The sequence below is a fragment of the Stegodyphus dumicola genome, chromosome X1 (assembly GCF_044657685.1).
Source record: "Stegodyphus dumicola isolate Sdum_Otavi_A_Nest chromosome X1, ASM4465768v1".
NCBI classification, from domain to species: domain Eukaryota; kingdom Metazoa; phylum Arthropoda; class Arachnida; order Araneae; family Eresidae; genus Stegodyphus; species Stegodyphus dumicola.
In genome coordinates, this window is record NC_140780.1 from 168,705,865 (window position 1) to 168,732,998 (window position 27,134).

Genomic DNA, 27,134 nt, shown 5'->3' on the forward strand with positions numbered 1-27,134 from the left:
TCTTTTCTCAGGGCTGCTCTACGTGTTGAATGGGTGAAAGAAGTTTTTATTTGTGAAATATGTTTTATTTTGAACATGCTTATATCTAGTAGATATCTTTAGTTCATAATGTTAGAGTTTTTTCGGGAGGGGGCTTCTGATAGTGCGCGGCAAATCAAAACGATTTGAATATATAAAACTCCAGTATTGAGTATTCGTACCCAAAATTTCTGTTCTAATACGGGTTTCTGTTCTAATACTGGCTCTTGATTGTTTTTTCATAATTTCCTATCGACATTGCTTGGGTATTTTTAACGTAAATGTACGAGGGCTATTCACAAAGTAACTTACGTTTCGCTGCTGCGCAGCTAGAGATAGAGCTAATATCCCCATCTTGGTGTCGAAGTGTATAGTGAATCCTTACGCATTCAGTTGTAATCATTGACGGCACATATTGTCTCTGCTTTGTGATTTTTTTTTCACATTTTCAATGTGAATGTTTAAAATAGGTGCGGCAATAGAAAATCCCGCCAGTTGTGAAGTTGTGATCAGTGATTAGATTTTTGTTCGGAAAAAACTGAGACCAATTGAAATTTATCGGGAACTTTGTACAGTATATGGAAACGACGTAATGAGTGCAGCCGGAGTGAGACAATGGTGCATTATGTTTAAAAACGGCCGCACAAAGTTTCACGAGGAAGCGCGAAGTGGCCGGCGAAGCATTGTTAATGCTGAACTCATAGAGAAAAACCGATGGAAACATTCACGAAATCCACCATTTCAAAATTTCGGAGCTTTCATTAATTTCCTCAAATTTCACGAACTTTGTTGTTTGGTGGTGGGATGCAAGATCCTAGGCTATTACAAGTTTTGTGCTGGATGGGTACCAAAACTCTTCTCAGAAGACCACAAAAAGCAGCGCATGGTAGCAACTTTGACATTTCCTCGAAGCGTACTATGAACAGTGAATCACTTCTCGATCGTGTAATAACAGGAGACGAGACTTGGGTAAAGTTCATCACTTGTGAGACGATTGTGTGTGCCTGACATGCAATACAGGGCTTCGACGATGACGAGGAACTGAATGCAAGCGTCCGTGCATGGTTGAAGTCTCAGGCGGCAACATTCCATGAGGATGGAATTAACAAGCTCGTGTACCATTATGATAAGTGTCTTAATTTATTCAAAAATTTTGTAGAAAAATAGCTGAATAATGTGCCTTTCAATGTAAGTAATAAAAAAATTTTTACTTTCATTTATTCTAAAACCCAAGTTACTTTCTGAATAGCCTGCGTACATAAATTTGAATGCATATAAAGAATTCTAGCGTTGCGCAAAGGAAGCAAATGATAACATTTCCAGCAAATCCTCATGCTTGAAATTACAATGGAATTATTTCTCAAGCGCTACGTTTATGTAAGGTATCCGAAAAAGGATTATAAACTTTTGGTATGCATTTAATAATGGTCGAAAATATTGAATGACAGACATGCTCAAGCTCTAGTTCTCAAAATAGAGAATATAGAAAAATCCGATCTTTCATGAGGCTGGAGCACAAACTCACATTTCAGAGATACTGCAAACTTTGATATAAACACTTCAGCGATTCGTTTTCCAAAACGGTGGGTTGTGATAAAAGACGTACTCACAGGCTTCACGAAATCGACATTTGATTATGTTGGAATTTTTTTCAATCGGAAGCATGTTTTAAACAATTAAGAACTACGTCTTGTCATCTAAAGAATATAATTAATTATAGCAATGCAATAATTTAGGACGATCTTGCTCGAATTTGAACAGAGAGTGAATATCAATTCGATGCCTGCTGTCCTGTTTATGGCGCACACATAGAAACAAAGCAATGCCTTTCAAAACTTAAATCATCAAATGACTGCCCTAAAATATATTTCAAGACATGTTACTATCCAGACCAACACTAAATTCCAGTCTTAATTTTTCGGGCGCGCTGTATAATTTGGGAGATATTCTAAAAGCAAAAATCTCATTTTAGATTCCCAGTATGACGAATTTTTAAGCATCTGAACACTGATCAAAGCAAACACTTTGAAAAAAACAGTTTGCTAAAATACATCATGAAAAATCCAAAGCTTTAAGAAATACAAAGTCATAAGAATCTGAAATTTATAGCTGAATGAGCGGAAAAATTTTGGTTCTTACATGCTATTTATTCTCAAGTATAATAATTTTTCCGTAATAAATTATTTTTACGCATACAAATATTTCTTACCTTTGTGATGATTAAATTGAAATAAGCGTAAAAATGAAAACTAATAATTATTGAAGGCAGGAAGCTTAGTGAAAGAAAATCAGTATCATCTATTTCTATTGCATGATAAACATCAATAGAAGAAAACACCTATACATGTAATTTATGAAGTTGTGTGATAATAATCTGGTTGAGAATTTCATCCAGTTTTGGTTCTTATTGATTGCACAAATAACACATCACGTTAATAGTAACAAACTTGAACCACATTGCGTGAGATGTCTAAACAAGAAATTCTCTCGGAAACTCACGATGCTGTTGCTTCAAGCCGACAACACGCAGAATTCTTGAAGCCCCTTAAATGATGCATCCAGAAATTCTATCTGCGCCTATGGTCCGTTGTGAGAAAGGAATGTTTCGCTTGAAGTATTAGCAACAGTTAGGATTTCCACAACACAAACTCTGTGCTCTGAGGCAAAATGCGGAAGATGCCTCAATCTCAAATCGAATGATTCTTGTCTTTAAAAGTACCCAACAGCAGGACTGCGACGAATTAGAGAGACTGGTATACGATTACAGCAGTGCAGTGGAGCGTAGTCTTAAGTTAGTCAAAGGCTGAATGAGCAAGCGGTCCTTGTTTTCTTTATAACATTTGCCTTTTGTTTTCGACTTTTCCAACCATGCCTTCGACCTCTAAGAATGCACATTAAGTCAAGCGTACTAAGTGAAACCCTTCCGCTTAATCTAAGACGAGTTTAACTCAATGCCGTGTAAGAGAATTATCTTCCTTTATAGGTCGGCCCAAGTACAATTTCTAAGTATTAGAGAAGCAGAATTACAAATCTCTCTTTTATTATGCATGTTAAAATGGAAAACTTTTCAGTCATGCACCGCTTGTGTATGCGATAGAATAACAGGTATTGCTTTGTTTCATGAAAAAATATCTACATTTGTTTCGGAATTTTACTTTTGACTTTTATTGAAACGTTTAATTACTGCAATAAAAGTCATAAAATTTAGGTTATAGAGAAATCTTACAAGGAAAATTTATTATGAAACTTATAAAATTTTAACTTTTATGGATAAGAAAATTTTCTTTCTTCAGATTTACTCGATGTTATATTGACGAATTTTACTTTATCATTTATAAATTTTCGGTTTTGCATATATTTTTCCTGGTATAAAAACTATTCTTGGAAATATGAACCAACAGAAAAATCAAAGAAGGTGTAACCATTTTGAGGAATTCCCACTTTCGTGTTGCCTTTTCTGGTCGTAAGTCAAAGGACTTTCCTCGAATGCGTTATGAGGGTGTGAAAACGCGTTGGAGTATTTTCCTCTTACTATTTAAAGTTTACTCAACTTTACAAATTTTATGATTGAAAGGTTTCTAGGAAAGACACGATTCCTCGGTAATTTATTCCAAACTATACTAACTTAAATGGTAGTAATATGGTTATATTAATATTACAGTTTCTTTAGATTATAAAAGCACAATTAATCATTTCAAAATAAATGATTTCATAGTCTCATAAAAACTTGGTATGAATATGAAGAGCAAACGTCACATCACGCTTTGCCATATTACTCGCCAAGCACTGGATCTCTCACTTTCTTTTATGAAACAATATCAGTGATTCGTTTTACGTGGAAGGGATCATGCAGTAGTAACCGTTTCATTGAAATCCAGATAGTCAAAATATAGGTACATCACTTTTTACCACCAGGATACCATCAGGGAGTTTAGGATTTTCGAACTAAGCTTTCTAATCACTGAGTCAGCATTTTATTTTTGCAGTATGAGTTATCGGCTTTATTCAGCCAAGTCAGGCTCTAACTGTAAATGAGTTTATATTCATATTTGTCTTTGCAACTCAGAAGAATCCTTCATCATGTTGTGCTTCTCACATTTTAGCAAGAATTTTCCTGCCCGGAACGAGTGGTAACTATGGTTGTAGAAAATATGAGCTGCGGGCATAAGGATCCAAGGATCTGCGCGATGTAGCAAAAGTTGTCATGAGCTTAAAAGCTCATTCAAAGGTTTAACACTGCGTTATGTAACTAGTTTTTTTTTTGTGGATGCGATTCGAAATGAAACCCTCTGCGCATACAGGGAATGTTTCAGTTTCCTGCATTCAGAAAATGCAGTCCCCTGTGTTTAAAATTTCGATGTTGCAGTTCTGGAAGATTTCTAGTTAGATAATTCTCGACAAATAAAGTTTTATGTTATTATATGTGTTGTAAGGTTTATCCTAAGTTTTTAACAGTTAATTTTGAGTTAAAGCCACTTTCCTATACTTCTTAATTCTAGCTTACAATTTCCTGCCAGAACGTGTTTTCAGAATCGCGATTAAATGCAAATGAAGGAAGAGCAAGTATTTAAAGATGAAGTCCTACTGACTTCGTTAGAGAGCCCGAGATTCTGACCAGCGCCCGTTCGCCTTTTAAGTTACACTCTCTCTAAGCTATTTCTACGCTTGGCTGTATTTCAGGCCCTTAATAGCTTTGCCGTTTAGTTAGCGTTAAGGGGCCAACTCCTGTAGGATTGTGATAGCTTCGGCTATATCTTTTTAGTTAAGTTTAGTTAAGTTTTATTTCTTAGCATTCTTGAGTTCAAGAGGTTCAAGTAGATTCTTTTCTGTATGTCCTGAGAGAGGACCGTCTGTTAATTTTATTTTGAGCAATAAAGGGTAATTAACCCTTTCTGCGTATCTGTTCTCTGTCTACTGAACTAAAGCGATTATTCACTTACCAGTTCTCAAGGTTCCACACATTTAGCTGTAAATTATAGATTGGAACATTACAGTGGGAATAACTTGTACACAGAATTTTATAAATATAATTGTATTAAATGTTAAAAAAGTTAAGAAGATATGTTATTTTGAGGTGCTTATCTAACCGTTCAATGCCGGAGCCTGTTACAGACAGGTGAATAAAGACCTAGTGATGAGAAGATTTTGAGTTTTGCTCAAGGCAGATGTGAAATTTTCTATTACAGTCATTTCAATTCTCTTTAACATATGAATTTTTACTATCATTCAAGAACACTGAAATTTTCAAATCACCCATTTTGAAAACTAACACGCATTAATCGAAAATTAAACAAATTAATTTATGTTTACTTTATATCTATAAATACTTTATAGCTATTATTTATTCACAGCATAACTAAATGCGCTATTTGCAATGCCAAAACGAGTTCTCCAATACGATGTTATCAAAAATCTCTAAATGCAGAGCATCTGTCAAAGTGCTCAGCCATCACAGTTGATGAGTGTCGCATAAAATACAGTTCGGATAACTAGCAACTCCTAATTCTAAAAAGATGAGTACGCAAATAATCTTTTACAACAAAAGTCTAAGGAACACAACATCACCCCTACTAGGAGCATCAAGAATTACAAAAGTTCTTTCATCAGGCACTGACCAACTCTATCCATATACTATAATGATTTCAAGACATTCAGTCGGAAAGTTTCGCTTGAACTTCCCCCTTATTATCAATGAGTGCCTTTTTGTATATTTTTGAAATGATATACGGAGAAAACACACTTGAGCTATTATTAAGTTTTGCTATTTTCCTAAAAAAATTCCTGCCAATCAAATAATAATTGCCATTAAATATTTTAAGATAAAATTAAGGTCTTTCATAAATCCGCAGTGTGAATCAGGATAGCGAAACGCTTCATTATGATCTAACTGATTCTGCATAATTGCAACAGTTCGTAGCGAATAATACATTAGTTCAACTTTGCATTCATCATCATATCACTTTAAAAACTATACAAAGACACTTCATTAACAATAAATATGAAGTTTAAGTAGGATTTAAAGCTCGAATTATTTGCTATTGCCTAGGGTCAAGAGTTGCTCATTGCTTTTAATAAAAGGATTTTTGAGATTTATGATGAAGGGCTGCTGCTGCATAGTGTAACGTAGAAGGCCTGCTGTTAATGCTCTCAGGTAACGGAGAATTTGCTATTGTTTTACTGCTCTCCAGTGTACCGTTTTCTCAGTGTATTAGCTAAACGTTAGAAAGGCAGAATTCAGCTTTCTTTATTTAATATTATGCTTCTACAAAAGGAAAACAGAAATTAGCGAAAACTACTCAAATAGAAGTTCAAGTGCAAAAAATTAACTATACTTTCCAGTATAATTAAACTTGTCAGTTCTTAATATTTTATAAACGGAATTAATTTGAGGTGTCTTTTCTAATGTCATAACAATGTTTCACAACACAAGTTTACTTTTGTATGGATTCTAGATTTACATAGATTAACACTGTCTAGGTTACGCCATTATGTTTTGGGATTACATATAGAATTAATTAGGTTTTGATGAAACGTTTCATCATCTATTTCTCTCCGTAGATTTCTGTAAATGAGTTGCCTTGAAATTTATTCAAAAAAATTGATATCAGTTATCAGCCCATTAGGAGCTTCCTCGTACTTCGGAAAATAGTAATGCTTAGTGGTTAAAACCTGCCTTTGTCTGCATTATCACTTTAAAAACCGTACAGAGATTTTCACTTTAAACTTTCAAGGTAAGTGCTCTAATAAGTTTGTATGCTGAATAAAGCTTGCGTCTCTTTTATTCATTTTGATTGTATCTCGCATATTAAGTAGCTGACGTCAGAAGTAACTTTGTTTTTACTGGCAAGAAGGCAACCGTGCCCGTGCCAGTTTTGGAACATGACAGCTTTCACATGCTGAAGTTAATCCATTTGGGAAATGTAGACTTGCAAGCATTCAGGTCGCTGAATCATGTAATAAAATGTTAATGGCTTTTATTCTGTGGAAACATTAAAACCTAATTATAATTTTTCTTCATGGGCATTCAAGGTAACGATATGTGCATCTAGTGTTTAAAAATAGAACTGCATTAATCAGCCTTCAAAAGTCATTGCAAACTTTTTTTTCGTGGTTATAAATTTTTCGAAACGAAAAATGAAGGTATTATTTTAAATGCAGTTTGCAGATTTGTTTCAAAAAATAACATGCCATGTATCGAGCCAATGATTTTTCGATTTCATATTTCAAAGTTTCTATTGAAAAAGATACCAATAAAATTTTATCAAATTTATAAACATCTAGAAATTTAATCTGTGAGACAACATACAAAAATTACGCTGAAGAGAAAAGAGTCTCATTACTATTTGATATGTACCGTTAAGGCATTTCAAGATTATTCAGCAAATTCAGCGCATGGAAAAATTTCTTAAAGTTCTAAAGTTAAATGTGTCAGAAGTCCAAGAACAGAAGTATATGAAACGTGAACATTTTTGGGGGAAAACTATTAAAGAGCATTTAATTTAAAACTATTAAAAATTTACTATTAAAGTAAATTTTCTCTGGGTAAAAGTACATTTAAACTTTCTGCTACATCAGAATTAAAAAAAAATTAATAAATAAAATAAAAAACTTAAGCCGGTCTGTGGTAAAATTTTAAACCTTTAAAGCGTAAGTAAATTATAAATGCAGATGAAGTCATTACCTAATTTTGCTACGATTTTCATGCTCATAAAATTATCTAAAGCATTCATTGGCATTACTACGACTACGGACAGTAGAATTTGTCTCATTCAATGCTATTTCAATCTATTTTTTTAATTTGAAAGATTTAACTCCTCTCCTATGTCTAGCTTTCGACTTTGATTAGTATTTAGTTTGTTAATTGCGCTGCCTTTCTCAAGCAATGACGGATGAGATATAAATGATACGCTTTAAGCTCTAAAGCACCAAACAAATAAATGAATAATAATTAAAATATTCATTGGTGATCATGATGTATTATACGTCTAAAACTGAAAATTATTAAAGCAACTAAGGCTTGCACTTATACACTGGTGTGCGAAAATTAAGGACGAAGTCGAAAAATTAGCATATCAGCTGAACGAAGAGGCAGAGCGGACAGAAAGACCAATCAGGAGATTAAGTAAGGTGATGTATGGTAGCACATGCGCAGCTATGCGGGTAGACGTAATGGGGGAGTGTCTGAGTAGTATAAAGCATGTTGTCGGTTAAGATAATTTTCTGGCAAAGAGATTGCACGCCGTTCATTGTCTCTCCAATTCCGTTGTCATTAGCAGTTAAAAATCACACCGAGTTGCTGCCTCAGCAAGAAATGGCGAATAATCAATCTGTTAGACGACATCTGGATCCTTTTACCCGAGGTCGAATCATTGGGAAGTTGGAGGAAGGCTGCAGTGTGACAAGTGTGGCTGCAGAGTTCGGAATTGCTCACAGCATCGTTTCACGACTTTGGAGACAATTTCAAACTACAGGAACAGCTATCCGGGGGTTTAGTAGTGGTCGTCCACGAGGAACCACACCCGCAGATGACCGGTATATTGCCTTACAGGCCACAAGAAACAAGCGGCAGACAGCGGGAGAAATCGCTAGACACACGACACAGGTGACTGGACGACCGATATCGCGTTTTACCGTGGCCAGAAGACTGCACGGTGGTGGTCTGTTTGCACGACGCCCTGTACGGTGTGTACCTCTAACGCCTGCCCATCGGAGAAGGCGTTCTCTGTGGTGCCGGGAACACCGGAATTGGAGAGACAATGAATGGGGACGAGTACTCTTTACAGATGAGAGCAGATTCAGTCTGAGTAGCGATTCTCATCGCATACTCATCTGGAGAGAGCGGGGAAGCCGCAATCATCCCTCGAACATCATTGAAAGGGACAGGTATGGAAGTGGCGGAGTTCTCGTTTGGGGAGGCATCATGCTTGGTAGTCGTACAGACTTTCACATCTTCGACGCAGGTTCAGTCAACGGGACCCGTTATTGTAACGAGATTCTTCTTCCATATGTGCGTCTTTTTAGAGGCGCTATGGGTCTACAGTTCCTTTTCATGGACGACAATGCATCATGTCATCGCACAGTAGCTGCCGAACAGCTCTTAGAGAGTGAGGATACTGAACGTATGGATTGGCTGGCACGATCTCCGGATCTCAATCCCATCGAGCATGTATGGGATTTTCTAGGCAGACGCTTGGAAGCTCGTTCCTTACCACCAGTAACGATTCCGGAACTTCGATTGGCGCTGCAAGACGAATGGGCAGCAATGCCTCAACAACTCATTGACACCCTCATTCTCAGCATGGGCAGACGCTGTGAAACCTACCTAGCAGTCAGGGGAGATCATATCCCCTATTAAAGACCGGATGTTTCTTGCTGGACACCCATCACAGGGATGTTTCGGCTTTCAGTCGCATTGCGCTCCATGCTACTTTTTCAATAAAGCTTCTTTTTATCCCTCTGATTTCTCTTTTAGTAAGTGTTGCTTACATTACTCATGTCCTTACGTATTGGGGATCTTACGGTATTAAATGTGTTGATTTGGAAAGCTTTTGTACAAAGTTATATTGAAAAAACCGTCTCGTCCTTAATTTTTGCACACCAGTGTATACAGATTCGTAAGCTACCGGTAATTGTGTATAAAGAATTACTAATTATCCTAGCCACAATTTACAACTTGAAAAAGGCTGAAATTTTTTCAGTTTCCTAATTACAAATTTCGGCTCAATCCTAAATTTTGGTTTTCACAGCAAACTCAGATAAAAGTACTGTTGTAGCTTCTTTGATTGGAAATCGCTCAGTGACTAAGGTAAGAATTATGATTGCGTTGCATTATAAATGTGCACTTATGTAATATTCAATATTACGCTCTTCTGAAGTAAGTACTATGAATCGAACGAAATTAGAATGACAAGAAAATAACAACTTATAAACCTTAACTGATCAATAAAACTATAAAAAAAGTCTTTAAAAATTGCCTAAAGTGAGCGAAAAATTTTATTTCTGATTTTCATGTGTTTCTAAGAGAGCAAGAATATCCTCTTTTTAAGATAATATTACAGAGAAAACATTTTTATGATTTTAAATGTTACGTAAGACGTGAGCATAGAGGTATGAAAATTCATTCCATGCAATTCTATGTGCATGGAAGAAGAATGCGTACATTAACATAGTGGGCGGAGGTATCATCATGCTGAAACTGGTTTCCAAATTATCGGGGGTTAGAAAGAGAAGACAAAGAAGTCAAGTGCAAAGTTCATTTTTCAAAAATTGCTTACCCTATACCAGTGTGTTGGAAACAAATTCATAAAAGCTCTCTGAACCAGAAATATAAATTAAAGTTTATTTTGTTTAAATCTCTTGTTCTTAACAGATTACGTTTTTTAAATCTCTTGCTGCTTGGCATGAATTTTTTTGCGGGGAGGGGCAAGAGATGTCATATTAAAGAACTTATGTTCATTTTAAGTATCATGACTTAACTGTATATCTTCAAATTATCTTTCAGTTATTTTTGTTATTTATTTATGCATATGTTATATGATGTTTTTTATAAATTTAATTATTATTATTTATTTTTTATTAATTAAGAATTTTTATATCAGTATTTTTTGTATGTATCATATTAATATTCTTTTCTTTCGTGCTGTTAAACATATATAAGACAACGATCAGTATATACACCTATATAGATAATTTACGAAATCAAATCGTTAAAAATACAAACATTTGGTCCTTTCAACCAGGTCGCCGTATGTGTAACCTTTGTTATGCCATTGGTGAGGCAATAAATCGAAAATAATACTTAACTTTTATCGGCTTGCGGAATAGTGTAACAGTGAGTGTATATCCTATACTTAATTCGAATATATACAAATTGTACTTCTTATCCACTGTGGCTTGATTGTATTTAGTATCAAATATGAATCACGAAGAACTGTAATTACAAACATCTAAATAAAACTAGCTGATAATACATTCCCCTTTTACTATATAAAGGTTCTTTGCCTGCAATTTGTCGCGCAGAGTCATTAAAGAGAACTAAGCTGGTCAAAATAACTATGTGTTAATAAAGACAATTATAGCTTAGCGTTTAATCCGAGTTGTCCATCGAGTTGAATCACTGCAGTCCAAGCATATTAACATAAAAAAAGACTTTTAAATGCAACAAACTTCAAAATAGCCGCTTCAATCTGATTTCATTGTGTCCTTTGTTTTCTTTTTCCTTAAGGGAGACATTTAATACTCTCAGGTATAGACAACACGAACAGGTCACGAAAAACATTTGCACCCCTATAAGGCTGCATGCCAAGCAAAAGCTATTTTCAAACCAAATATCAATCTAATCATCTTCTCATTGCAAAATACAAACTCGTTTTTGAATCATATTAACCTGGATATGAAACTTGAACACAGTACTCATGATCTCTTTCATAAGATTTAAATACAGCCTTTTAGCTCGTGACAGAACTGAAATGAAAACTGAAAACACTGTAACTGGTTTACAGAATTCCAAGATCTTTTATCGATAAAACTTTTCAGCTATGCAGCTAATGAATAAATTTCACGCTACAGTTTCTACCGCCCGACTTCCACAATTTAAAATTTTTTAATTTTTGCGAACACAATATATACACAAGCACACGAAAAAAGTGCCGCTAGGAAAAAACTATTTAAATTATACTAATTTAGAATACATATCTATGTAACTATGAAACGCTCTGTGTGAAAAGTTTTAAGAGACACCATTACACTAGTATATTCCTGTTTATTAAATGATTACTATTAGTTAATGCTTTCTTACCGCCAAGAAAAGAATTAACATAAATTTAAACAAAATACGGATTTAGAAATAAAACCCCCCACCCATGGAATTTAGTCAGTCGTTTTCTGTGATGAAAGAACTGTAGTTTTCCTTTTATTTTTTTTCCCTCGTGAGGACGGCGAATTCCAATTACGAAACTTTAAAACGAAGTCATGAAACTCTAAAATGCATTTCAACTACAGTTTTATACTTCATGAGGATAAAATTAAACTATACTGATCAGGAGGACTCTTGGATATTTGGTTTTTTACAGTTTATGCGTCCCGCATTCTCACCTCACCCAGGCATTTCTTCCTAATACCTCTTATTTCTTTAGAAATGAAAAGGAGAACTGAGTCTTGCTCTCCCAAATAAATTTTTCATCTTAAATTATTAAATTAATATTTTTATGGTAGCTTATTAGATGCCTTGTCAAAAACAAAATAATTCAGATTTAGAGCCTTAGATTAGAGACTTTTATAAAGACCCTTAAATGTTTTTAGTTTATGTCTTTTATTTCCGCCAATAAGTTAGAAAATCAGTTATCTCTATCAATACTAATTTTATAAGAGATCAATTTTAGAAGCAGTTGTTTCCCACAAACGACATTAATTGCTTAAGAACCCACTAATGTCATCTGAAAACGTACTTTTTTTTAAAATAGAAATGCGTATTTTTTTAAATTAGAATATAATTCATTTTTGTACAAAACTGAAAAGGCGCATCATACTGAAAAGGCGCTAAACTGAAAAGGCGCATTCTTACATATTCTTAGCAATAATATTAACTTTTATCATATTTTATGTAGAATAAATTTCAAAACTTTAATTTTAATCTTTTATGTGAACTTAAATCTGATTAAAGAGCTCAATAACAAACATATCGAATTGCAAATTTTGAAGTTAAATCAAAATTTTCTTAAATAGAATGTTTAATTATACTACATTAAAGTTATCGATTAATAGTCTCGTGGATAAAACTTGAAAAGCAGTATTATTTAAAAGTGTGCATGTTTACAAATGCTTACGAATAATAAGAGAGTAATTACTAAATTAATTACAAAACATAATATCTCATTACTAACGGTAAATTTCCAATTCCTAAACCCTGCTTTAAATCGAAAATTTCATCAGATCCATAATTAAGCGTAAACTTATAGTGTCAGAAAACTTGTTGTGGCGTACTGCCAAAATTTCAGATCCTGTGTATCATTCTACGAATTCTGTGTTTCGAGCTGTGAATGATGCTGCGACGCTGTTGTCAGTTATTTCTCCCACCTTCTTGGCATGCCTTCGTGGTGTGGTGGTCTGCACGCTGGGCCGGTACTCCAGAGGCCCGTGGTTCGATTCCCGGCGAAGGCGTTGCTAATTTTTCATCTTGCCTGCTTCCAAAAAATACCTAATGTCTCTACAGTGGCGGCCGAACTAAAATGGTGGAGGATGATGATTCTCCACACCCAGGATTTGGCGATTGGGTCCCTTAAAAACCCCAGTCGCTCTTTAAAAGGGGGAGTATATAAGGTATTTCTCCCGCCTTCCTAGCGTGCCTTCGTGGTGTAGTGGTTCTGCACGCTGGGCCAGTAATCCAGAGGTCCGTGGTTCGAATCCCGGCGAAGGCGATTGCTCATTTTTCATCTTGCCTGCTTCCAAAAAATACCTAATGCCACAAACGTCTCTACAAACGTTTTTAATTTTCAACATAAGAGGATATATCTTTCCATTGACATTTATGACTGATATAAAGGAATATATCACTTCTTATTTAAGACATGATTAAAACAAAAAAATTGTCTATTTTTCTTATGAGTAGCAAATGTTTCTAAGAATTTCGGGCAAAACACTTTCTTTCTAAAAACCCTCGTCAATTTAAAATTATTGATGATGGCAGAGTCGGAAATATTACTCAAAACATGTTAAGTACATTTTTTGACATACATGTTAAGTACAGCTTTAAAATTCAGAGGTAAAACGCAACAGCATTATTTCAGAAAAGTCAAAATTTGTTAAAGTAACAGCATAGCTAAGCAAACAACATGTAACATTATCTTTTGACTAATTACCTAAAAAAAAAAAAAAAAAAAAAACAGAGACATTCAGTCGTGAGCAGTTCACGAGCAAAAATAATTTACATCAAGAAAGTCGGGAAAAAAGTATCTTATAATTTGTTGAAAATAACTTTATTAGTAAAATGATATATTTTAATTATTCCTTTTACCATCAAGTGAAACTCTACATTGTGAGTCAGTCACCGACGAATTACGAACGAGATTTAGGTCACTGAGCGGCGACTGCTTGCTACAGTGGTAATTAATTTTCTTTTCGTATAATTTCTCACGCCTGCGTCTCTTATTACTGTAGACGAAACGCATGAATTATTCGCATACGAAAATACCTTGCGGTCTTGAAATCCCAAAATCCAAAAAGAAAGCATCTTCTAAATGAGATAGTGGAAACTGCGTCTTCATTTTCTGAAGAAAAAAGAAATAAAACGTTTTTTTATCGAGAAGACTGATCTTTGACTAGTACTGATAATTACCAAGTAATAATTTTCCTCGTTTCGTATCAATATCTAACGCAGCTCCAGAAAACTATCTTCAAAGCGATTCGGCCTTGTGCAGTTAAGTCCTTGACCGTAAAAAAGTTCTTGTCTTGAGAAACATAAATGATCTAACTGCTGTCAGCTCCGTTACGCTTAGAGATTATTCGGCATACAGTAACGGAGGTGTAATTTTTGGCAGAGGTACACCTACTCAAGATAGCAAGGTATTTTCGAAGAACACTTTTTGAGAAATATGTAAGTCATAATTCACAGCACGGCAAAGATGTTCGAGGGGGTTAATAGGAAACTAGTTATGCGTAATTCAAAATGATAAAACACATTTCCTTTTCAGGAATAGTCAGATTTAAAACTAAGTATTTGAAGTGCTCTCTGTCCGTATTCCAAACGGGGAAAACGACATCACTTGCCTTTAATTTAAATAGAAAAATCATGGTATATTAAATAGCGTTTTGTCCGATAACATGAAGATGGCATAACTAGAAATTTTGTAATGCTTCCAAAAATGAATTAATTTCTTAATAATATTGCTATTTTTAAGACTCTGAGTTAGTTAACATTGAAACGAATCAAAGTCAATGAATTTAACTCGAAATGAAATATAATTTGGAATAGGATTAAATTTTTTCTACTTTAAAGTGTAGAGTCAGTAGGTTATTTTAAAGCTGGAGTACGTGAAAAAGGAGCAATGTGGAATTCGAGCCTTGGGCCTCTCGAATACACGCCGAGTGGATTGGCCATTACACCACGAAGGCATGCTAAGGAGAACTACCTTATAAAAGAATCTGTTAGATTATTTCACTTCTGTTAATCGATAACTTGTAAAATGACTTCAGCAGGCAACAGATATCCAGAAGAAATGTTAGTCTAGAATTTAAGATAATCGGAATTCTGGATGAGTTAAATAACTGCTTGCTCACAGGTAAGTGGGTAGTTACAGAAATACATTAATCATTAAAAAAAATACGATAAACGAATGCTTGTAAATAACGAAGATTATGTCTGGCTCGCAAACTTACTTTTAAAAGCTACCGAATGATAATGCAAATTAACAACAATCAGTAGTTTGCTAACAACAATATTCCTTTCCAGACAGATTTATTTTAAAATTCATGTAAACCAAGAATCTGTATTAAGCTGTCTTACTTCATCTTCTTCAAATAGATGCATACAGAATGAAACAAAATGAGGAATATTGTTTAGAACAGACAAGAAGAAAAATTAAGACCATCACATAAGAATAAGTAGACTTAATACCTTATTTTTCCTAAATAAGCGTAGCATTTTGCATTTTACTCTCTATAATTAGTTTCACTTCTTACTAGAAGAAATTGAACATTAACAGTCAGTAAGAAATAAATTGGATTCGTTTCGTAGTTTACTAAAAGATTCTCGACAAACACAAGATGAATAATGTATATTTGAGAAAAAATATCAAGCATTCATATGTCTTTAACTCCGACTCTTTCTTATTATACGGTATACAGGCGATGAACATAATGTTACCATTTCTTTCGTTTACATTTCATACCTTAAAATTAGATTTCGAATCATTTTAAATAGGAGATTTTTAAAGAATAATCATTGTTAGGTAAACAAAAATAAGAAGTAATACCTTTATCTTACTCGCTCTCTCTTCAGTCATTCAGTCAGTCAGCTGTCAGTCACTCATTAATTCACTCACTCGCTCATTCACCAACCCACCCCACTCGCTCACTCATTCACCCTCTCACCCATTCACTCTTCCATAAAAAATTAAATAAAAGAAGTGACTTAAACTTTAAACAATCCATTCAACTGCAAATCTCATTCAGTTTAAACGGATTCATGTTTTATTCAACGTCGTGCAGAATAAAGAATACAGCTACCTTTAGATACAATTGCCAGTCATTTGGTACGATTAACACTTAAACGAAACATAAAAATATTCTTGAATAACATTTGAACAAAAGACATCAGATTGATAGGAAGAAGCTAGATATTCGTGAAGAACATTTTCAAAACCAGTTAGAGCCTTTATTTAGATGTCTCTGCATAACAGTATAAGGTATTCCTCCCGCTTTCTTAGCATGCCTTCGCGGTGTAGTGATCAGCACGCTCGGCGAGTATTCGAGAGGTCCGTGGTTCGAGTCCCGCCGAGAGCATTGCTCATTTTTCATGTCTCCTACTTCCAAACAACCTAATGTCTCTACAACAGATTTGTAATTCTTCACTGCAAATGGGTGTTAAGTTAAAACTAGCTTAGTTTATTCAACTATACTTTTGGAAGAATAAATCTTTCTAGTCGTATATATTATACAGTTGACCCTTGAGATAACGTGGGTCTGAACTGAGTAATTCCACTTAGATGATTATTTTTTCCAGTAATAATATTCGAACAGACAAAACATGTAGTTTACAAGCATAAAAGAAAAGTTTTAAAAAGTTAGATACGTTATGAATACATAAAATATTGTAGGTGCTAAATTTCAAATATTTCTATCATAAAATTAACACAGGTCTGCAATAAAAAGTTCAAATTTTCGATGATTTTAGCGCTCAATACGTGCAATTCCATAAAGCGCCATTGGTAGCGACAGAAATTTAAAGCTAAATCACATCTGAAAAAAAATTAGCTGCATTTCTTACATAATAATTGTTCAACCACCGCCTGTCGCAAAGTCTGCAATAAGCTTAAGTGTTGTTGTGAGTTATTTATTTAATAAGCTATATGATGCTGGTCATCTACGCTTCACTTCATTGAACTGAACATTGCAGTGAAAGTATAATCAATGGTTTTGGGTTATTTTTCATCGAGGTCTGCATAATAATATAAACCATTAGTAACGCAATAACGCCTTATTCTAATTATGCCCAAGAAGAAAAAGAAGTCTTGGCAGTTTAATTGTTAAGATTTCTTACAGTCTTCGTTATAGATTTCTTAGAGTTTGCATAGTTTCGGTTCAGCTCTCAGTTACAAATGTTTCTGTTGGCCTTTGTTAGAAAAATCTCCTTCAGTTGCGTCAATTATAATGTAGAATTTTAGGGTTGGGAATTGAGTTTCCTAAGACAAAGCATTTTTTTAAATGTTTCCAAAAATTAAGAATTTCTAAGCGTGTGAATTAGTCGACGCTCTCACAGAAAGTTCCAAATAAACCTGAGGATTTAGAGTTTCTTTTATTTCTTTATTCCAGAATTACATAATTGGAATTCTTCCTGACATGCCAACACAAGTATCGCCAGTACTTGTCGTGGTCCTGCATAGTAATATAACATCTGTTTTCTAAACCGTTATGAATTTTTTCGTCTACATTCGTATTCGCTTTGTAGCCGGTTAATTTAACAAAACCAGACTAAAACAAAATCACATAATCATCCAAATTTATCAAAAACAAAAAAAGGGGGTTTCTGTTTAATGATCGCTTAATTATTGCCTAACAACTTAGAAACTGTCTGAGCGAAACTTAAAATAAACTGATCTGCATGAGGAGCGGTAGTAATAAGTTAGGAAGATTTTATGTCATTTCCTAATCAATGGTTTGCATTGTTTACCGCTCATTAAAAACAAGTTCGCGAAACAGATGTAATTCATCTTACTTGTTAAACGTTCACTTGACGCTTTTTTTCTTAATGATTCAACGTACTTTCGCCAGTACCTGTTAACTATACTGAATTTTCGCGAAATGAGCACCAATTAGCATTTAGTTCGCCAGAAGAACTCTGATAATGCTATATTCGCTTACTGAAATTGACATGATAGTCATTTTTATGTTAATGGAATAAATTTCAATTCAAACTACTTATTTGTAATTTAAATGAAGATTACGAAAAACATATATCCTATCCATTGCTATATGTTATTCCAATGCTAAATGGATTTTGTGCTCTCTGTTAAGAAGGTTTTGCTTATGAATCGAATCTGGAATATCAGCAGACCGTAAACGCACTACCATAGCACAAGGAAAGCCTTTATCCACTTTATTATAATATTAAATTAAACTTTTGAGACTTATATGATTCGTTATTATATGAAAGCTGTGTTCAAATAATAAAATTATTAGGGTAGACTCGACTAGAAAAAAGGTAACTAAAAGAACTAAGTTTACAGTTAACAGAGCACATTTTCAAAGTACAACTGAGATTTGGATTTTCGCCTAGGCGAATAACACGTCATTTATAGCCTCCTGAAAACTCCAATGACTGTACTACACTTTGTAACGTTCTTTTATGCTAATTTAACCAGTTATTATGATTTAGATCTTTTCTGTTCCTTCTCCCTTCCGTTTCCTTACCAGAACACAAATTAGATTAAGGTATTTAAGCCGAGATTGTTGGTGTCTAAGACAGAGCGTGTTCTGCTTCTCGAGGCCACGTTATTAGGTTTTTACTAGCTTAGAAAATATTTCATTCTTCGGCTTTGCATTATAGTGTCGACATTTAAATACTTACGCCGGTTAGATTTGTGTTAAATTGAAATTTATAGTTTTCGACTACTAGTTTAATTTTAAATATGAACTTACTTTAAGTTACATCGACACAAATGGTTGGCTGTATTGTAAGCTGTATCGTTTCTTCCGGTTCTGAGTTAATAAAAAGGTTTGTTTTCAAACTTTCCAAAACTTTTGAATCTGTCCAGACATACCGGTAATTCGCTTACTATCTGTTAGGAATTTGATAATAGTTTATATTACCAGCAAAAGTCAAACTTTATAACTTAAAGTGCAAATAGTACGGTTTGCATGAAATATATACTGTTTATCACAAGCTCGAAACTCGAAAGAATGGTAAAGGAATTCTCAGAATTTGTTCATGGCTATTACATCGAATAATAAATGAAAATGAACTGTATTTCCGTTGCACACTTTTTGGGTTTTCGGAATTAGATGTCTGTTTGAAGCTACCAGAATCGGTGTAATTAATTAATAACCTTCTCATTTTAAAATTCATTTCTGCTGTGTAATTTACCCAGAGCGAATAAACAGCAGTAGTTGAGTTACTTTAAAAAAAAGAGAGCGAAAAATATATTTCGGTCTCTTTTTTTTTCTGTACATGAATATATATAACAATGCATTCAAGAGCTAGAACTCAGGTACGGAAAACTAAACAGTATGGAAACGAAAGCAGTATGCAAAGAAAAACACAGACAATATATAACTTCGTGATATTGCTTTCTTGCGATTTTGATACACCTGTATTATTAAACGGATAAGAATAATAAAAAAGTCGTACAATTAGTGGTGTTTCATTCTTCCATAATAATAACGTCATATTTTTTTGTCTTCAAGGACATTCGCAAATTCTTCGCACCAGTGACCTTGAAATGAGTATTTTGCCTGTCAGACGAAAGATGACAATCGGAAGTTCTTATCTGGAATTTTAGTTGCATGACACTCTGCTATTTTTTTTCTCCCTTCATCCGGACATCAAAATGCTGGGAAACAATCGGCAGTCAACAAATGGTTTGAAATGGCTCGTTATTATGATAAATCCTACTTCTCCAACTTAACATACAATTTCAAGCAGATGTCGAAAGACAAATTGGCCGCAAACAGCATTGTTTGACCCATCCGTGAGATTGTAATAAATATTTAGGTAATGACCACTTTATCTTGGACATGCAATTTATTAGACTTTTCATTTCCCCCCCGTAAAAAAAGCCCCTTCCTATGAAAACTACAGCGAATGATACATAATAGGCTTTAATGCAAAAATTCCTATTGAAGCCGTTACAGATATCTCTGAAAAAGATAATGGCATTCAATTAAATTTCAAGTAATTCAATTTTTTAACAGCAAAGATTACGATCAGCGATTAATATTTAAAATCCGTCAAACAAATCAGATCTTTTACTATCGCAGGAGCTGTAATGAAAGAAACTTCAGAAAACTTAAAGTAGGTTGTGCTCAACGTGTTTAGTGTATTGAAGGGACAAATTCTAAGGAATTAACGTGCTCAGAGAGCAGACTGACATTGCATTCTGTTTATCAAGATGTCAGAAACAATGAGAAATCTCTGTCTTTCGCATGATACGTAAGCATAGACATGAATGGTAAAACATTTTAATCTTTTAAAATTAATTTATGGCCTCGATGTCAGAAAAGACTAAAAGAAATTTGTTATAAAACTAGGTCAATTGAGTAATTCTATTTGATTGAAAGTGTAACAGTGACAACAAACTGAGACAATATAGGCCAGACACCTCAGGCTTGAATCACTGTTAGAGCAGCATAAACAGTTCAATCATAGTTGACAAACGACGGAAAATCAAAGTAACATTTCAGTGAAAACTCCACAAGGATATAGTTAGGCTTTCACGCTTGGAATAATGAGAAAGTTCTAAGAGTAACGTCCATGTAAATTCATAAAGAATTTATTCAGGGACGCTTCTTGCATACTAAATCAGAGATCAGAGAAGAAGTAAAACATGACAGTTGCCCTAAGAAAAAATAAAGTAGATGAGTAGATGTAAAATATTTCATTTAAAGATTTCCGTTTTTTAAAGCTGAGTCGACAAAAAAGAAACTGCGAAATTATATCTAAAATATGATAGGGTTTAACACAAATTAAGAAAAGCATAACAATTTTGTAACAATATTCACTTTTACAATTCGTATCCTATTTCCATTTTTGCTTAAAAATTTCCAAAACATTATTTAAACGAATTCTAAAGAAGTGTTTTCATGGACAGCAAATAAAAATATCTTCCGAATCATTAAATTCGGAATATGAAAAGTAATAGCAATTAAATGAATAAAAATGGTACAGATGTGCTCAGATGTTATACAATTATTTCCTGCTTCATTAGTTGAAACCAAGTCCCTTTCTGAAAGAAGAAGGAAAAACCCTTTACGTAACTTGGTACAGTCAGTTGCACAACTTATCTTCTAATTATTCTAATTATTAGATTTTCGAGTTTTACGCAAGCTAATTAGGCTTTGAAAGAACAACAAAAAATTTTAGAAAAAACGTTCACAGAGAAGAAAGAAAATTCAACATTGTAATGGAATATTATTTTTATTTCTTTGCATTAAAATTATTAATTTCTTGACTTAATCAATTAGAGAAAAAATAATAAAAAGAGTTTCACACTCTAGTCCAGCTATATTGGGAGGGGGGAGAAAAGAAAAGAGAAAGAGCGAATATATTTTATTTTGTCTTTTCTGTACATGTATGCATGTAACAATACTCTTAAGATTATGAACTTAGTTATGCAAAACTATGCAAACAGAAAAAGATATTCTGAACTTTGTTAATCAACTGCACGAAGAGTAAACTGAAATCCAGATTCCCTCTAACAAAGGACTGTATTATTGCTATCGTGTTTTTCGGTAAATTTTAGATTCCACTTCGATCTATAATGATTAGCAATATCGGTCGCCGTAACATTGGATAGAGCTCAAATACCGAAGAAAGCATGGATGTTTGTAAGCTTATAGTACTGTGCGGCATGGAGGCACCTGAAGTACTTGGTGAGGCGAAAGTCCCTCTCGAGTGCTCTCGGGTTAGTTCTCTCGGAAAGGTCTTCATTAGAACTGGGGCAGAGTATACAATTAGGACAATGAGACTATACCTGCACAACCAATGGTGAAATTTTAGTGTTCTGCCCATTCCTACCTCTTTTGCCCTGTCAGTTTCAGATGTGTACCTACTGTAACGTAACGAGCTAAAGCAATAATGAATCCTAAAATTAATTATTTATAGAAAACAGTCTTCAACCTATTTCATCAAATACCTATGGCCCACTCTTAATGAAAATACTAAAACTCTCTATATATAATCAATTTAAAATATCATGGCACGTAATGAAAATCAGGAGCATTCTATATTAATTTGAGATCTAAGTAAAATTTACGCCTGGGAATACAGTACAAAATACATAAAAGAAAGAAAAAGGGTGAAATAGTAATTTCATTTTAATATCAGCTTATACATTCTTAAGTCTCCCTACAGTGGAAAACGATATTTACTAGCTAATACAATAATGAAAATAAAAAAATAATTTAGAATACAGGTATCTCCTTATATTTATTCATTCGTTCCTTTAAGTTGTTACGGTTAATTAAGCATAATAGGCTCCCAATCTTGCCAACCACCCTCTATGGCATGAGATCGTTTTCCTTTCCAAGCTATATTCCATCCAGTTTTCTCTTTCTCTGTTTCAACCATTTCGGCTCGAAATCCTTTTTATTATAACCCTTAGTATCATTCCATCGGAAAGCCATGCAACTGCCACTCTTAGATCTTTCATGACTAGCATTCTTATTCCAAATGTTTGCTATATCTTCAGCAGTATGTTTAATTCTTCTAAAATAGGCTTTGATTTTACGCAAAATTTGATCCTGGAATAATAACACATGGACTAAAAATTTCGAGAATTACACGGAGATAATTATTTTCTTCAAGCAACTATGTCTTTATTAAACAGTGACATATTACATATTGGGTTGAACAAAATAATGTAAAAATGTGTATACTTAACCTCTAGCAGATAACATTTATAGTTCAATATACTTTTAGTTTCGAAAAATATACAAATGTAATAAGTTTTCATTGGATACATGATTCATGATTCTTTTCTTAGCGAGGAGGCATTGGAAGCTAACTACCAAACACTCAGTCATTTTTTTTTTTTTTTTTTTTTTTTTTTTTTTTTTGTATCAAGTGATCTTGTTTAAGCCCAAACTATGTTTAGAATAATGTTATGGGATAAGCTCAATTTCATCCGGAGTCCAGTTACGACACTGAATCTCTAAGAAAAACCGAAACTTCTGTAGAGACTCACATTTACTTTTGTGTTCTAATATCACTCTCCTTGCTCTTTGGATATTTAATAAATGGCGAAGCTATGAAGTATATAAAGCTCTCAGAGTTATCAATTTAAAATTATTTAAGAAAATTTGCTGTCTCTTTGTAAATGACATTTGGGCAATGTTTCCAATTTGCGAAAAAAAATTCCGGAAAGTTTCAACAGAAAAATTCAAACTTACGATTATCTGTCTGGTCAGATACGATAATTAAGAAACAAATTAAATGAAGTTTAGTTTTTAGTCTACAAATGTTGCTTGCATTAAAGAATTTTAGTCCTTGTTTATGTGTAGACTAAAACTTAAGGACGAATTTAATTTTTAATAAATTAAAGAAAATGTAGATATAAAAAATGTAGATATAAAATGTAGATATATAATATAGAGATATATTAAAAAATGAAACGATGCCTAAAAATATTCACACTTCTTTTTTCTTCTGTATCAGGATTTGTTTTATATCTTTTATTTTTTTCATTCATTTAAATTTTAAATTTCTACATTTTAAATTTACAAATGTATTGCATTTTCTCCTTATTTGTTAACCAGTATCACTGATTGCTATTCATTAGGGCTTCGACACGTTTTGTTGAAAAAATTAAGGCTGTTAAAGCAATTATTGAAAAACCGGCTTTTGTGGCAGTTTAGGATATATCTAAAAGACTGGTTTTCAATATCTTACTCATTAGAAATGCTCTTTCACATTAATATTAATTTTTCTATACACATTAATATTATCTTTTCTATTAATCAGAAAATTATTTTTTCTACAAATAAGTAGCTTCGGAAGGAGTAAAAAAAATGAGGGCTGTCGTGGAGAGTTCAGGAAAATCTTCCTGTAAATAAGCTCAATAGTGTGTAAGAAAATTAATCTTGTACAATAATTTCAAAACACCATCTGTGGAAACTTCTGTTAAATGCTCTGTACACATCGCCAACGAATAAAAACATGTGGAAGGGTCACTCTGATTCTAGTAACAATGTTTTAAAAGGGAATTAACTGCGATAAAATGTACAATAGCTCAAACAATATATATAAGAATTAATATGATAATATGTTTACGCAGGCTGCCAAGCTCCAATTAATGCAATTTCTGAAATAAGCTATGTCATTCTCCTATAAATCAAGAGTTTATGATAATGTTTTATTTTGCTCATCCCTCAAAATGAGAATCAGTTGAATTCGTGACCACATAAGGCACAAACCTCTTTGCAGCGCAAGCTTATTATATCCTGAAATTTTGACCAAACTCCCAAATTCTTATTTAAAAATCCTACTTACAATGCATAAGCACAAATGTGTGGGGGGAAAAAAAGGGAGAAATCAGGTGAGAAACATATGATTTTAAAGTTCTCTTTTAAAGTTGTAGAATCATTAGGTTATCTTGATGCTAGAAACATGAAAAATGAGCAATGCCCCCGTCGGGACTTGAATCTGGACCTCTCGAATACGCGTCGAGTGCGCTACCGTTACACCACGAAGGCGTGCAGAAAGGAGGGAGAAAATATCTTATAAAGTTGAAAACAAAAGCATATACAATTATTTTTTCTTACAGTTCACGATTCCTTTCCAATTTGATTCAACGAAAGCAGTTTGTCATACAATAATTTCTGTGTATATTCCCGGTTTATGAATGCCCATAAACAGCAAACATGCATTTCTCAACTCTTAGCCATTTATCACAATTAATTACTCCACTGAGTAAAAAGCTGATTCATGACAAGGTCATTTAAGTTATCTGTAGGCTTTCCGGAATGGTATAAGATGCAACAATATTATGAATAAGATGTAATAATGTCTTTCATAAAGTCTAAACATATTAATACAATTATTTCTCCTAGTGCTTTCTATACAGTTAAGAATAGTAAAATTCACTCATTATTAATGATAGTAAAAGGTAGAGAAATATATTCAGTTTTGTTGTGTTACAATGTAATTGTAAAATTATTTTGTGTGGTGCTGTGATAAATATATGATCTTCCTTGCTTAAAAATAATTTATCTGGTATAGTAAAGCGATTTTTACACCTCACTACCTGAGTCCTGATGTGAGCCTTTAATCACAGACATCAACTAAAAATAAATACGTAATCCAGTTATTGTTTGTACCACACAGAAGAAAATATTTAAGAAAACTTTATTCCCAATTTTCTGTTTTCAGAATCTATTAAAGGCAAAAATTTTGCAATGAATGGTAGACCTCAGTGGAAGCCCTAAATATGCGCCAAGCACCTCCGGGTGTTCGGGCACCATAGCTGAATAATCATATCTAAAGCATACGTCGTCATAGCCTAGTTTATGCAGCATTTTCAATCCTAATAGTTGTTTGTTTCAGATTATCATGGAAAACGTATTCAATTAATTAAAAATAGCTGTCAGACAGTCCAAGATATATGTAAAATTTCAGTAAATAAAAGGACCGGGAAATAAGTAGGAAGTTCAGACTTTGAAACCTGTAAAAAAATAGAAAAGTATCAAATCGAAAATAGTCACTGCTTTTCTTAGAAGTTCGAAATCACGTGTGAATTAATTTTTCCTTTCATTTCTAGGGTTTCTTGCATTAAAAAAAAGTTCTTTCAATTTTACATTAAGTAAAGAAGACATAGACGTTGTTGACAGCTTAGAAACCTTAGATAATCCTCAAGTTAGGAGTTTTTTTTTTTCTTCAAGTATCCCAGAATATCTCTCGCAAATAAGAATGTAATCGAATTCATTTAAATTCTATCTTTTCATAAACTATGTTTTCGCATAAATAAATAATTTATAGAAATACCAGCGGCTTCAGATGAATGTCTTGCAAGTTCAGAAGTGTTCAGAAATTTATTTAAAAAAACAGTTTTAGATGTAAAGTATTCAGCATTTATTAATAAAGTTTTTCCCAAATTAAAAAGTTACATTTATTTATAAATTATTTGACTCCTTAAAATATTATTAATATTAGTTATTTATGTATTTACTTAAAAATTAGCTACTTTTTATGTAAATATTATATTTACTTTTTTTAATAATAATATATATCAACAAGACGTAAAATATGCAAATATATTTACAGTTTCTATAACTTAGTGATATATTATTATCAGAAAAAGATCTATATTAATTTTAAATAAGAAATTAAATAATTGATCCGCAACTTTTTTAAAATTCTTAGGTTAATCTTCTGGAAAGATAAAATATTTCTGATATAGGTAGCTCAGAACTTCATAAATTTATATAAATAACAATAAAATGTCTCTAACATATTACACTTCTTTATGAAAGCGACAAATATGTTAATGGCATAAAAGAAAACAATTTAGAAATAAATATGTCATTTTCAGACAGAGGAAAGAAATTTTCCTGAAGTACGTATGCGGGTCAGTGTAATAGCAGTATGTAGGTGCACTGAGTCAGAGTCACATAAAAAATAAGCGAAGAGAATGAAACAGCTTATCCAAAACTCGTTGCAAACAAAAGAGTGAAAAAGTTTCACTTTTACAATCTTGCTTAATAATGTCATATAAAACGTCACATACGTTAAATAAGAAGTCATATAAATTCAAAATAGCAAAGAGCAATGCCAAAAACGTTTCTTAAATATCAGAACGCGGAGAAGAATTCATTTTGGAATATAATAAAATACCTTTTGTAATACAAGTGATCTAATTATATGAAAACTTTTTTTCTTTAGCTTAAAGATCTATTGTTCTTTGTTGCTTGTAACAAAAATTCCATTTTTTTTTTTTTTTTTTTTTTCAAATAAAAAAAAATTGAATGAAATAAGGTTTCTGAAAGCTTAAGAAATAAGTCCGATTTGTCGTTCATTGCAACTTCTGTCTCATAGTTAAGTACAGTAGACTCTTTCTTAACCGGTGGCGAATTATTCACGTTGCTGATTATTCAGGCCTGTCTAAAAAAGGGTTTGTTTTTATTACGGAACGAGGAAGAATTGCTATCCCAAACCCTTAACGTAAAACAAAATTATCTCTGTGGAAAATGCA

The 27,134-nt window shown here is 33.2% G+C and overlaps 1 protein-coding gene and 1 non-coding gene across 6 annotated transcripts in view; one reads left to right on the forward strand and one right to left on the reverse strand.

Annotated features, from left to right (window-relative positions):
- LOC118194027 (uncharacterized) overlaps window positions 1-27,134 on the reverse strand; it is a 359,931-nt gene that overhangs the window by 104,358 nt on the left and 228,439 nt on the right. The window lies entirely within an intron of this gene.
- Window positions 13,360-13,433, forward strand: TRNAT-AGU (transfer RNA threonine (anticodon AGU)). Its single transcript has one exon. It is a non-coding gene; the product is annotated as a tRNA-Thr (tRNA).